The sequence below is a fragment of the Linepithema humile genome, chromosome 6 (genome assembly GCF_040581485.1).
Source record: "Linepithema humile isolate Giens D197 chromosome 6, Lhum_UNIL_v1.0, whole genome shotgun sequence".
NCBI classification, from domain to species: domain Eukaryota; kingdom Metazoa; phylum Arthropoda; class Insecta; order Hymenoptera; family Formicidae; genus Linepithema; species Linepithema humile.
The window spans coordinates 4,316,686-4,331,956 of NC_090133.1; the positions used below are offsets into that span (position 1 = coordinate 4,316,686).

Sequence of the window (15,271 nt, forward strand, 5' to 3'; positions counted from 1 at the left end):
TTGCCGTACGCGAGCCTGCCAGGCAGCAGCCCTCGGCGGTACGCCGTTTGCGAGACGGACAACAGTTACGGTGATGTTAACGGCGAAACTAGGATATAAATATCTACTGATTTCGAGAAGGATAAAAAGCGACACGACTCTCGACTAGAATTTTAGTTATCACTTTTTGAAATTTTACTAACTATTAAAAATAATGACATTTACAAGCGGATTTTCGAAAATTTCTGGATATTAATTTTCAGTAGAATTCTACATAAAGTCCCAGAATCAATTGTCAATCAAATTTAAGTTGGCTCTATCAATACTACATATCTTCTTATCTAAAGCGATAAATTTAAAGTGGATAGTAAAGTAAAAAGAGATCAACGGTATTATCTAAAGTCGTAAAATTAAAATCTTGACATTAGGGAACCTTGAGAAGTGCTAAATTCTTCAAATATTTTCTTTAATAGTTTGTTAATTCCAAGAGTAAAAGCTGTACTTTGAATGTGCAATGAAACGGTAAACGGTTTCTTCGCAGCAGGAAAAGTGGTACAAAGCACCGCTCCCGCAAATGCTTGAAAACTCGCGAGATTCATCTCGATATCGGCGAGGCCGGGCTAGAGACTTTATTACCAAGCATCATTAAGCTATCATTAGACTGGCATTCGAGGAGCCCGTTCGAAACCAAATAGGATGGGCACACGTGGGAATGAACGTACAGTCGGCGAAGGTTCACTCGGTGGATCGATCGGGCGCATTTCCATGTTAATTGGGGCACTTACGGCGGGATTAGTAATGGTATTCGGACCGGCAAAAAGAGGCTGCGGGGTCACGCCGCAGTCGAACAGGCCCCACGGAGTCACGAGGGCTTTCACGCGTGCGTGCGAGCGGGCACGCGCGAGCAAACGACGCGCAATACAACACGCATGACTTTCCCTTCGAGAGAGAAGGATAAGAAGAAGGGGGGACAGCTGACGGTACTTTATATCGTCGTCACGACACCGCGCCGCTAATCACTGCAATGAGAAGCAGTGTTGGACACCCCGAGCAAAGACGGCAGCACGGCTGTTCTGCAAAAACACGTTTCCATTAGACGGCCTATTACTCGACTCTGGCTGCTGCGAGCTCGCGAAAACGACGACGACGGCGATGACGACAAAACGAAGCGTACGAGGCGAAAATGCCGAACGACGATGCGCGTCGTAAGCCGTAAATCGAAAATCGCGCTGCGCGATTTGCGACTTGAGACTGACAATAGCCGTAAACATAAATGAAACGTAAGAAATTTGATAGAATAGCATTAAATCTTTTACGATGACTCTATACAAACAATTATTTGTTTGAAATGTATGTGATTGATTTGTATGCATTTGACAATTGTTTCTTAAGAAGGTGCTTTATATTGAATTAAAATCAATCAAGTTGTGATACTAAATTTAAAATTTTTAAATAATTAAAACGCTTGCCTCTCATGTTTATAAGAAAGATACAGCGATACAAAAACATTCCATTCTTTATGTGGCAAAATGATTACGAATTAAAAGCTTTTTTTTGTATCAAATTATGCGGTATTAAAGATTCGAGAAAAGGATGACGTGTTCTATATGCCGAGCCTCGAAATAGTCATTACGTTCGCAGCGGGGATTTGTTCCGCGGTTAATTCGATTGAATCACCGTGTGGTGGTTAACACGTGATAGAACATACGGTTTGTTTAACGCGCGCCGATAAAGTCACTGACATGAATCCACCGCCACTCAAGAGTAGTCGATACTCCTGCGGCGAGTTAACCACAAATGAGTGTTCAACCGCGACAGGTCGGACCTCCTCATCCTCTCCGGAAAGACAAGAGAAGAGAGAAAGATAGATAAAACTTTTCTCGATTCTGGAAACGTTCTAACTAAAACGGTAAACGGTACGGAATTAAATAACAAGTTAATTAATTATGGCGGATTACTATGACGGATAATTACACAAAGTCAAGAATATCAGTTAACAAATAAAATTTGGATTAATATAAAGATTGAGATAAAAAATGGATCTAAATTTAAATATATGTATCGTCGTTACTCTAAACAATAGAAAAAATATGAGAATAGCAATTATGCTAATATATATTATATAATATATGTCAATATTTTCCTAATCCCTTCACAATCTTTAATCGCTTATTTTAAATAAATCATACTCAGATTTTCCCATTACTTAACACCATGTCATAACTCTAAAAAATGACGACAACGATCAATGATCATAATTCATCATTGCTTTCACACACACACACACACACACACACACACAGATTCTCATACTTTCACCACAAAACGTGTATCCTCCTTTCACAGAAGGATTCGCGGATAAGGACGGAGACCGAGAGGAAGAGCAAAGCGAAGGGCAGGCCGTAGGTAAAAGCACACCGGTGGTTCTCTCTCAGGTCCCGAAGGCACGAGCCTCGGTAACAAAGGGCGATCTTATCTGGCGAATGGATCAAAACCAGAACATGGTCCCGGCATAGCGAGCATATCCGACATACCGTGATGCTATATCGCCCGTCCGTCGTTCTGTCGTTGCGCGCGTGCACGCCCGTATGTGCATACATACGCGCGTGTGTGTCGCCAAAGCCTCCCCCATTGCTCCTCCGCAATCGCCCCGATACGATAGAGCATAATTCCATTGTGCTCTCACGAATCCCAAAGGCCGAACGCACGGCCGTACTTTTCTCTCCTTCCGCTGTCGATTAGAGCGCACGATTCGAGCTCGAGCGAACGAACATGCTTGGTACGCATATCGACTATGAATGTCCACTGATATTCCGATACCAGAAAGTTAAGATGCTTCCATTTTGATATTTTCATCTAGATGTAAAATGTGTTCATACGCAAATATCAGCTAGATCATACGCATACAATATGAGAAACTATCGCTGCTTCAACTTCGATACCTTGGCATAGACACTATTTGATTTATGGATATTTTAGGATCGATAACACTCGATAAATAATAATTTGTTGCTGAAATGCACAATTCCTTTCATTTTCAGAAAGTTACTTAAAATCTTTCGAAATACATTTTTTTCATTGTCAAATTTACTTTCTTTTTCAATTTTTTGTTTATTTTTATGACAGAGAAACTTCTCCTCTGTTAACCTAAAAAATATTTATCGATACGCTTTTTGACATTTGCGATTGGTATTAATAAAAGTATTCATAGGTTTTCGAATGTATGACCATTTCAAGTGTATATTTCGTCTAGTCACGCAATGTTAAAATCAAGATTACGAACCTCATGAAGATTCTCATAAATATAATCCGCCGATCATTCGAATGTGGATGGGAATGGCTTGCTCGTCAGCGGAACGGCTCCTCGATCGGCTAGCGGCAACGTGATCATAATTACCGTCTCGCGTATAGACGTCCCATTAATGAAGCGTGGGAAGACGGGCGCCTCTTGATAAAGCATGCCTTCGCTAATAACGGTCGGAAACATAGTTAGCAAAAAGCAGAAACACGGTTACCAACCAACGAACCGACCGCTCCCGGTGTACGGCCCCCTCGCTCTCGCACTAGCGCGACCCGACGAGGAAGGGAACAGCGCCGCGCAGTGCGGGAACAGCAAATTAGCGGAAAGCACTGGGTCACATCTGGACGGGACGAGCCCCAATCCATGTCCCGTGATTTACTGCCGCGCGCGCGTTCGAACAAGGTATGGACTTCATTACTAAATTACACGTCGTGCCAGCCACTGACGGATCAATTTTTATCCCACGGCTCTCTCTCTCTCTCTCTCTCTCTCTCTCTCTCTCTCTTCTCCCGCCACCCCTCTTTCTCTCTCCCGAACGTCCACCAACCTTGCCGTCGACCAGCATCCACCGTTGCTGGCATATGCCTTCCTCGATTACCACATCCGTACGCTTCGTTATGCGAAGTCGACGCGGGTCGAAAGAGTTATTTAAGCTTCGTTGTAAATGGTTGTAATGGGTGTTGCTGATACCGCGCGCGAAGCGGAGTGGCGTATTCGCGTCGCGCAACAGGGTTACCTTGCCTGAACTTGTACTTCATAATATCGCACCCGTTGTCTGAGAAACTTCTAAAATACTTGACATAATTTCCTTAAACGAGTTGTAAAGTGTTCGAAAATAATGAAATTGTTACACCACCGTTTGTAAGTGTTTGTATATTATTACCGGATGTCAATCAAGACGAGATATAATTGCGGAGTTATTTAACGTTACAGAGTTTTACTCAGCAGAGATCCAGAGATGCAGACAAGTAGTGAAGTTTAATTACACTTAATTTCAGACTTATGTCAGAGTTACTAAGATATTAAATACTAAAAATTTGCATGTTGAACAAGCGTGAAATTTTGTCTAAAAATTCGATATTTTAAAAATACGATACAAATTTTCTAACCTTCATTCATTAATATATATGTATTTAAAATGTATGTCAATAATTTTTAAGCAGAAATAAATAGCTAGTTAAAAAATAAATCTCAAATTTTAGTAATAAATAATCATAAATGCCATAAAATATCAAGATAATATTATACTACTTAAAATAATATAGTTCAATAAAAATTAAAAGTTAATTTATACAGGAAAATTTCTTATTTTTTCAAATACTGATAACATTACATTTTTCAAATTAAAAAGTAGCAAATTATTAAACAGATTTTCTATAAGCAAAATAAAAATCAAATATATTTAACACAGAAAGTTCAAAAAATCTTTCCATTTGAAGAAATTGAATAATCAATATGCCGACTGTGGTGATTTAATAGCAAGTTTAAAGATGTTAAGGAAACTAATCAATCTATCAATCATCCGTCGAGAACTGAGCTTCGGATATTAAGCGAACAGAACGCGATAATTTGTTAAGGATCGCCACCAGGATATGATGCCAGAACAACAGGGCTCCGATACAAGGCTCGTGGCGAGGTAAGGTCGAGGGCTCAGGAGCTCGATCTCTCGAACCCGAGCACTCGAGGGTGTACGGTGTCGAGGCCGAGGGGACCACGCGGGGTATTAGCATATTAATTTCGCTGAGACTGCGACGCGCAGATAAAGCATCTTAGGAAGGCGAACTTCGGTGATGAATCAAGCTCATAGCCGCGGTAATTATTCAGAAAGTTCAGCGCCGCCGCCGGGCGAGTAGACCGCGGCGCTTGCGGCACGCGAAACGAAACAAAAATATTTTTCTTTCTAGGACTTCGACGGCACCGGTGCACCATCGGTTATCTCGCGGTTCTTCGCCGGCCCGGCTGCTGCTCCTCTTTTTGATGGCGCCACCAAAATTTACATAACGCCGTAAGTTTCTCCCCGAATTCGCCTTCTGGTATACCGTCGGATATGCAGGTTAACTCATCACTTAGCTGGCCTCATTTCTCTTTTTCTTTTAATAAAAAACATAATTTAAACTAAAATTAAGTTAAATTATTGTGGCAGTCTCTTATTCGTATATATAGTTAACGATTATTACTTTAGGTCTTTTTGATAATTTGGAAAATTCAAACTCTAATTAAAAAAAAAAAATAATTAAAAAATTTGATATATATCTAAGATTTCGATAAATTTAAGTTATATCAATAATCTTAAGGCACTGCGTTATAAAGAGGTTTTAAGAAATACTTAATATTGTAAGTGATTAATCAAATCTGTGTTAATTTTTTAAATTAAATATTATAACGAATTTTTTTTACTTTAAAAGTAAAATTGGTGTAAAATAATCTTATCACGGTATCACGAAGAGCGAAGCGTACTACAATTCTTGCATGCATAAAGGAACGCGAGTTTAAAGACGATCGCAGAATGTCGCAGTGAAGCGAATAATTCGAAAACTAACGCAGTAGCCCGTCAAGCGGGAACAATGTTAATCTATTTACTTGCCACGGGTCTCCCTTTCTTCTCGCACCAAAAACTCCGGTTTCCGCGCGAGAGCTTGCCTTTATCAAGCTCGTATTTCATCACTGGTGTCCGTTTATGAGCGCGCAAGAAATTAACTTTTTCGCTAATTAACTCCCTGAAGCCGCTAACGAACTGTAGCGAACGCGTATCGCTTTTTCTTACTTCCCCCTCTGTAGAAAGTGTGGAACCAGCGAAAAGAAGAACCCTTTCGGTCGATCCCACGCGAAACTTTAATGAATGCCTGATAATCGGTTCCTTAAGAATTTGTTAGCAAATCTGGTTTTATGTTTAAAATATAGTAAATTATGCAGGTAACAAATATTCAATAATTAAATCCAAATGTGTCAAAAAAATTTACAATCTTTCAACCAAAATCATAAATTGCATAAATAATAATAATAATAACTTGCATAAATCATTTGAATAACATTTCTTAATCTATTTTATTACTTCGCTTTTCATCTGATTTGCTTTATTTTATCTCAATATATAACTTTCAACAATTTATAACTTTCAACAATTTATAACTTTGATCGCTTCGATTTATAACTTTCAGAAGGCAGCGGTTCGTTTTTTATTTATCGCAATCATGCGGCCCGTTATTTGCCATAAGGAAGAAACGGGCGAGCTTCCTCTCGAGCACGCACACAAGAAAGCGCACCCTCCGTCGCCCATTTGTCATCACACCCGCGAAAGCTCCTCGCCGAACTTGCGCGCCACCGACGCTCCCACCCTCCCCCCCCCTCCCCGTCGGGCACCCCGCGCTGATGTTACGTGGAAGTAATTATTGCTCGACATGAATCGCAAGTTACCCTCGACGCCGTAATAAGAATGCCCTTCCCTGTTGTTCTTAATGGACTACTGCTGCTCTTCGACGAAAAAGTCGGCTTCTCGATGCCGTCGGCCCGAAGTTTCCCCAGCGGCGACTTCTCTCTCGCACGCGACCATCGCGAACTCATAAATATAAATCGGCTATTTTTTTAATTAGATCGTTAGCGCGCGCGACGAGATTGAGAAGATTTCCCCGGAAAAATAAACAGAGATTCGCGGCATTCGATTAATTTCGAAACGAAGCGACGACGCCACGTCGGAGAGAATTTCTTTTCCAAAGTAGTGCGATAATCTAATATCCTGAGAAAGAAGATTTAAAATAGAAGCGCGTATTACACGTTTCGTGTTTTAATTTGTTCATTGAAAACTTTTACTATTTGTTGCACTGGAATTAATAGCCCAAATAGAAAATGCGTGGAAACGTTATGTTAAAAATATATAACCAATTAATTTTCAATTTCTTTCTCCTCTTGTGTGTGTGTGTGTGTGTGTGTGTACCGCATCATTAATTAATTTTACATCCGCAAGAACAGCTGTTAAATACAAACTTTACATTTTATTACAAATAAATAATGATATATGAGAAACCTGAAGAGTCTCTCTTTTAATCCATAAAAGAAATGTCTAAATTAACTCTATACACTTGAAAAATACACTTGGAAAAAAATAATCTTTGACATAACGTTCTGGAATATGAAAATAAATAACAATTATAGCACCATACTGCGGCCTAATTTCATATGACCTTATTCGCTCATTTGTCGCCAAGATGACTCGTTTTAAGACGGATAATAAATCAATATGTAACTAGCCTCATGGCATGTGACTTAATGGGACACCATATTCAGCGCCGCAACACCATCACGTATGATGATGCATCGACGCGGACTAACTACGTCTATTTAAAAAAATAATACGGATAATTTTACTCACTTTACGCATCTGTGCGGTTTCGACATCCTGACAGAAATATCATTATAAAATATAAAAATAAAATCCATTAATATCACATTAAGGGATATTATAATATAACGGAATAGAAAATATTAATAATTGAAAAGAGTAATAAAAGACATTCACATATAAACCGTCAAATATTAAACATCTAAAAATTATGATTTAGAGTATCAAAGACATTAATATTCTTTCTAGCATCGCAGCACGACGGCCACTATCCCTAAACATACACTTGACCACATCGCAGCTGGTACTTCTGCGCGGGCACGCCTGCCTATTCTTCCACTATTTTTTTTTTTTTTCCTTCGCTCTCATCCCTTCGGCGAGCGATCGCACCACCGGCAAGCAGCGACCGCAGCACGAGAGTCAAAAGGCAATCGATAGCGGACGGCCGACATTGACAGCGGCTGCCCTTCTTTCATGCATATGCTGATGTCACCCATACATTTCGCGGGGACGTCAGCAACGGTGGCTATCGTGGTCCATCGGCACACGTCGTGAGATTGAATTTGTTATGTTGATTCGAAAGGAGATCTCCTCGCTTTCTTCGACCGCGCCCGAGGATCGATCGCTCGACCGCAGCTTTCGATAAAGCCTCCCTTCCTCAAGAAGAGTACTCGGACGAGCCGAGTACATATCTTGGAACATACCGTGAGATAGATGTCGGATTGCAACAGCAAAGATAAAGAAACGTCTCAAAGCCAATGTTGGGAAAATAATCAATGAGAATCTTGTAGATATAAAAATTGGAAATAAAAAAATTACTTTATAAGTAATAAAAGAAAAATAATAAAAAAAGTTTTAAAAAATAAAATACACGAGATACTTATATAGAATCAATAAAACGTATGACAATAAAATCCGTAGTCTTCTCTTAAAAAAAAAAAGATATAATATATTTGTAATCACAATAACCTCTTAAAAAAGACATAAAATCAAGCAAGACTGACTGAGCCAGACAGATCGAGAATTAAATAACAATAATTGATACAGAATAAAAATAATTAATTGATCCTTTAAAGAAAGAGTTTCTGCAAATAATTGTAAAATAATAGCGCGCGTACGCTGTCGAGTACGGCGAAAGTTGCGCAACACGACGATGAAACGTACGATAGACATAAAAAGCCGACGGCCACAATGGACCGGTGAAGAAGCATTGTCATTCTTGACTTTCGCGGACTCCGCGATCCTGCCAGAGGACACTCCGGCCGGACTGTCGCGAAGAACAGGTCCGCGCGGCGCGCGAATACGCGCGGCGAATGAACTCGGCCGTATGAATGTGGCTTTTAATTATGTTATGAATAGGAGCGCGTCTGCCATACAAGTCACACCGCGCGAGAGAGCCAGAGTTTAATATAACGCACGTAATAATAGCTTTGTAAACGAATGGAAAAAAAAGGATGGAAGCGTGTCTGGAAAATGACGGGAACGTCTGCCAATGCTGCTACCTACTACTGCTGCCGTACTGCGCCGTACTCTCTCTCTCTCTCTCTCTCTCTCTCTCTTTCTCTCTCTCTCTCTCTCTCTCTCTCTCTCTCTCTTTCTGTCTTTCTCTCTCTCCCTGTGTGTATACGCTGCGAAAATGCATAATATAACCTCTCCGCTTCCGATGAAAAGCGCCACTGTTATTTCTGTACTTCCATCCGCGTCAAAGGGCCGATTGCACCAACGGTTGCAGAGCCGCCGCGCGCTATCCGACATGCGGTGCAACCGCGGCCCTTTGAAGCCGGTTAATTATATTTTCTTTCTCTATGTTCCAACTAGAATCGCATGGAGTGTGTACTGGAAACAGATTTAATTCCCGTTTTCTCGATCAGCTTTATCGTCGATTGCTTTCATGCAAAATATTATATTTAAATATGATTAAAAAATGCGATTCAAAAAATTCGCGAAATAGAAATATATACTTTGATATTTTGAATATCAACTTAAGTCATTCTTCGAAAAGAAATTTTCGACACCGGCAAGCAGACATTTATCTCGTGTTTTTTTTAGTTATTCACTACAAAGTCCTTTTTTATCTAATCGATTAATCAAAAATCGATTTATCGTGTGTGAGCAAGCACGATGCATGATTAATCTCGAAAGGCAAAAAATATGACTGTCGATTAGTACAGATCAGAGGGCAAAGTGATGTTGACAATAAGACTGAGGGGTTTAAAAATAAATCGCGTTCTTCATTTCCGCGAGAATAAGAAGCATGATGAATTATGCGAGGGGGAAGACGAAGGAGAATGACGAGGAGTAGTATCGCTGGGATCATCAGGATCGTCTATCGTGTATCATCGAGCAAGCGAGCATACCCGGGGACGCCACAGAGCACCGTGTCGAACTAATGTTTCATTAAGAGGAACAGCTGCGCTGTTGTCACTTAATTTATTAAGCAACGCGTTAGCCACTTGTTACGCCGCGAAACCGCTGCGCTCGCGAGGTTCTTCGCTTCGATACCGAAATACATTTTACATCGTCAAATACGGCTACTTTGTGCATACAATAACACTTTGTGATAAAAAATAACGAATCCAGAGCACCAGTTAAAAACCATGATTTCAGTAAACTTTTACTGAAATAATTTTTTAAAACTTGAGTCAATACAGTTTTTGATTCTTTTAGATAAAATTTTAAAATTTTTTGTGATAAATTTATTCTTTAAAAAAATATATTACGCTCAACATCGGCATGCTCTGCTATCTTTTCATTTCAAATCTTCATAAAAATATTTTTCTTTCAAAATATTCTCTTATAATAAAGTGAACTGGCATAAAGCTTGACGAAATAACTTGCCCTGCTTTTATTTGTATTGAAAAATAAACGTCAAAAATATTAGTTGCAAAAGAATTAATAGACGGCGTGCATCACGATTAGATCAATATCGGCTTCGACAGAAGGACGGCGCAGATTTTACGCGCTTCTGTTACGTCCTCCCCCTCGTTTCCTGGTCTGCTATTTCGCTACTTCACGGCAATCTTGGGTACGTGTGGCTATGTGGCAACATAAAGTCACCCGAGAGCCGCGAGGAGGAAAGAAAGCTTCCTGGAAACCTTTTGGTGCACGACGACGCACGGATTTTACAGCCTCGCCGCGCGGTCACAGATGGGAAGGCGCGATATAAAAACTGGGTGCGCGCGCGTATTCGTCCCGCAGGAATGCGGTTTACATACGTTCCCCTTATTCACGTTATATTCACGTCTTTTCTTCCCCGGCGAATTTACTCCCCGCTTCTCACTCTGCATCCCCCGGCGCCTCCATCGCCACCCTCGGTCGCGATATGTATTTGCACGTATGTTTCGCTCTTCCGCAAATCCGATTTTGCAAAACTTACACGTAACTGGATCTCCCAACTTATTCATTTTTGCGCAAAGTAATGTAATAATTATATGATTATCAGTAACACTATAAATTATTACAAATTGTATTTCTTGTATCTACTTCTTCAAACTATACATTAAAATTTGCAAACATTATAATTGTCGCGCAATACAATTAATTCCATCGTTTTAGTTGTTGACAAATTAAATGGAGAGGCGGGAGAATATAATTCTATTGCAACAATTCTCGGATTTTTTACGCGCTAAGCATGAAATGAAACAAGCGTTAAGAGTCTTCGGTCACGCTCGCGCGACGTCGCGGATGGAGATATAACACGGAGTTGATAAAATGGTAACCCGGTAATGTAGTAACGTAGACCCAGCTGACTTTCGTAAGCGGATCACGCGCTCTGCTGAGTGCTTTACGGCATCACTTTTTTCCCGCGCGCCCACTTCTTCTTCATCTCCTTCGTTGCCGCCGCCTTTTTCCCGGTCCTCGGCCTCCGCCGCCTTCTCGTCTGGGATCATTTTTACTTTGTCAGTTCCTATTGGATCTTGTCTCTGATCTTTTAAATGCGACACTTAATTCGCAGGCAAAAGATTCTGATTTTTTCCACGTCATTCAAAATCATTATCTATTCTGCACGAATAAGCGCAATTTTATGGCGAAGAAAAATGTCATATTCGTGAGATGCTTATAAATTCGTAAGGATAAAATTATTGCGGCAATTTCTAATTTACTTTTATGTAAGAAGAAACTTTCTTATTTCGCACAAAGATCAATTGCAATTTCTACTAAATAAGAAAAATTACACTATCAAAAATTAGAGACATTTAGCAAATCATTTGCATCAAAGTAAAATACCGTCATCGATTTATATATCAAGTTCGATAAAGCAATGAACTTTGTTCCGATCGTCACGTTGCAAATTGTATCCTGAAATCTACATTACGAACATAATATACATACTATAAATACTTTGACAAATCTAGATAAAAAATTGAAAAAAAACTTAGGTCAAATTTAAACTCGAATAATCTTAATGTAATAAAAAAAATTTTTTATCTCGCGATAAAAAAAGACAAGAATTAACCTTTAACTAATTACTTTTTGCGAACATTCAACGTAAAAGAAACATTATTAATGATCAGTAGTGTCAAGGAATATAACTGGACAGTGAGCAATCACCAGCAAAAGAGCAATCACGAAAACCGTGCGACGAGCAGAGACGCAGGGGCAGAAACCGAGAGACAAAGGGAGAGTAAGGAGAGATAAGGGAATCGGCGGGACAAAACGAGGAGGACGATGCTCACGATATGTAGACACGCGCGGCCGAAGTGGGTATGCGGCTCTCTGCGGCTGCGGTAGGGAACGAGCCGCGCCATAAAACACGGGGAATCCGGGGCTTTATTTTATTTCATTCAATTCTTCACGGGCGACAACCGCCCCGGGAATATGGAATCAAGTTGTTACGTCGCCTTACGCGGAGGATGACGAGATCGAGGCGGAGGAGATAGCCGAAGCCCGGGCAGTAGTAGATATCGGTAGTTTCGCCGCCCGCGAGGAGCGAAGGGGGAACCGGCAACGGGAGGACACATTCCGCATAACCAAGCGGCGGGCACGCGCTGCGATAAAGTATCGCCCGCTCCCCGATACGTTATGCGTGCGCGCGCGTATTTCGTATGTGTCTCGGGTCCGCCGAACCGAGTTTCGCGTTATTGCGTTACGTATTTGCCGATCCGCGTGGCAGCTCCTTTCGTTAAGGCGACTTTCGCATCAATACTCCTTCCTAGCTATACGTGTGTGCATGCGTGTTTCATTGATTCTTTCTTACTGAAAGAAACTACGTGAGATTGATTTTAGTTTTTATGAATGTTAAAGTAGCAAAAGTTATTGATCAACGATTATTTCACCTCTTCTCTGCATGAAATATAAGCAAATTTAATTATTTCTCAATAAAAATCGATCTGCATGTTCCATTCCGATCGTAATGCGGCACTAAATGACAAGTTCGACAAATTCTGCGAGCAAAGGAGACGAACAAGAGATCGCCTTTCCCTTGCTGACTCCGGCCGCACAAGACGGTCTCGACATTCGCCTTGACGTTGAGCGACGCACAGCGAAGAATCGAATCGTATTTGCATCGAATGACTCATCCGCGCGCGAACATAAACGTCCGTAAAAGCAGGCGGGATAGCTCGGTGAGTTACGTTCACTGTTAATTGTGGATCCATTCTACGATTTTTAAGAACGACGCACGCGCTTCCCACCGAGGGGTCACGACTGTCCATCAACGGCAAGTGCGTGCAGTCGACGCGAAATTTACGACCTTGCCATCTACGGGCCACGGAACACCACATTTTTCTTCATCGACGGATGACGGCGACGACGGTGGTGAACCGGATGGCCGCTAAAATGTGTGAATCGATAGAATGGTCCTCAAATTTCATTTTTTTAAAACAAATAATGAACGATAGGAATATATTCTTCAATTAATTTTTCATATAAAACACTTTTTTATATTTTCAATAATACAATCAATGAATTTAAGCAAGCAGATAACGAAAGCGATTATTATTCCCATTCCCATTTGACTCTTTCATTTTTTAATCTGTTTTTATTATTGCACTTTTTCTTATTCTTTCTGTTTGAACTTTAATGGTTACGAAACTAATGAATATAAATAAGAATTTTTTTGTTCATAACAAATAAGTATTTAACGTAGAATGGAAGAATAAAATCTGTTACTATATCAGAAATGAAGACATTTATAGCGATCTTATTAGAAATGAGAACGATAAAACGACCAACAATATTTTTGTATTGAAAAATCTAGAGATATATACCTTAGTTTCAAAAAATGTTTAGTTAAAACAAGTTTCAGTTTATTTTAAAATTTTTTCACCTAGTGAATAATAAAGAATGTTTTTCATCGGAATACGAAAAGTACGATCCATGCGCTAAGTTTAATCCTGTTGTTGAGCATTCTTAGAATTTTTAAACATATACAATATATCAACAGCTATCTTCCGGTAAATCTTTGACGGGAATTTTAGTCATTATCTTTATATACAATAGTTTCACAGGTGGAACTGGCGAATCTGATAAAATGTTATATATACGGAGTGTAGCAGACTTACCGGCACAATGCGCAGTAGCGGAGTTGTTGGTCTGCAAAGTTGATCTATAATACAAAAAAACATCCAGATTATAGCAATGTATAAAATAATTAGTATCTGAAAAATATTTGCGCACATTGAACTCTTTATTTGTCTTATAAACAAATAGCTAATAAGATTATAAAAAATTTAATTGTTTGAAATAGTAATAAATATGTAAAATTATTCAATAATTATAAATATTAAATATTGCTAATGTTTTACTGAAAATTTCAAATATCATATATCTTATGTGAAACATTTTGCAATTAATAGGAACAAATAAATGACAAATACCTCAAAGTTGCTCCGCCGATGCCCGATGCCCGACCTGAGCCTGCTCTGAGTATAGGAACATGATTCACTCGCGATTCACTCGCGAAAACTAGATTAATTATTATTGCGTGACATTTTATACGACACTCTTGACGCGTATTTTGTCACATAAAGACAAAGATAATATCGGATATCATTGCACGGATACGTTCGACACTCTGTAGAAAACGACGGAAGGAAATTTGTGAAAAATGATTTTATCTCATCGGCGTAGTGATTTTGAAGGATAATCATGACGAGAGAGAAATAAAAATGTAGTATGAAAGCAGTGAGAATAACGATGGAAATAACGCGCTAATACGCTCCGATCTGCTCCGTACGAGTATCGCCGTGCAAAAGACTATAGGACAATAGCGAAGACAAGGTCGCGTCGATTTCCGTTTGAAGGATGCGTATACTAATACATAACGTAAGAGAGGGGAGAGAGAAACTTCAGGCTAGTAAGCGCTAGGACGAAAACAACCCCTCCCTTCCCTCCTTCTCTTGCGTTGTGTATCAGCGCTTCACGTATTCGTACAAATCAAAATAACCTTGCCTTCGCTGTTGTCCTGTGGTCTTTCGCACAATAATACTCGTACGAGGCGAATCGTGTACAGGAGCGTGTGTGTGTGTATCGTAGCATTATTCTTATCACTTCTACCAATTATTTTTATATATCTTTACTATTTTCTCGTTATAATTATCTTATAATTATAATTATCTCGTTATAATTCTCTCAAAATCAATACGCCGATGAGATAAAATAATTTTTTTACAAGTTTTCTTCCATCGTTTTCTACAGAATGTCGAACGTATCCA

The 15,271-nt window shown here is 39.7% G+C and overlaps 1 protein-coding gene across 1 annotated transcript in view; it reads right to left on the reverse strand.

Annotated features, from left to right (window-relative positions):
- Positions 1-14,574, reverse strand: part of LOC137000579 (uncharacterized) — a 45,391-nt gene extending 30,817 nt beyond the window's left edge. Inside the window, exons 1-2 of the mRNA XM_067357616.1 lie at positions 14,435-14,574; positions 14,120-14,163 (exon numbers count right to left, since the gene is read on the reverse strand). The gene's annotated coding sequence lies outside the window, so the exon portion shown is untranslated. The remainder of the gene's footprint in view (positions 1-14,119; positions 14,164-14,434) is intronic.
- Positions 14,575-15,271: the final 697 nt, after the last annotated feature.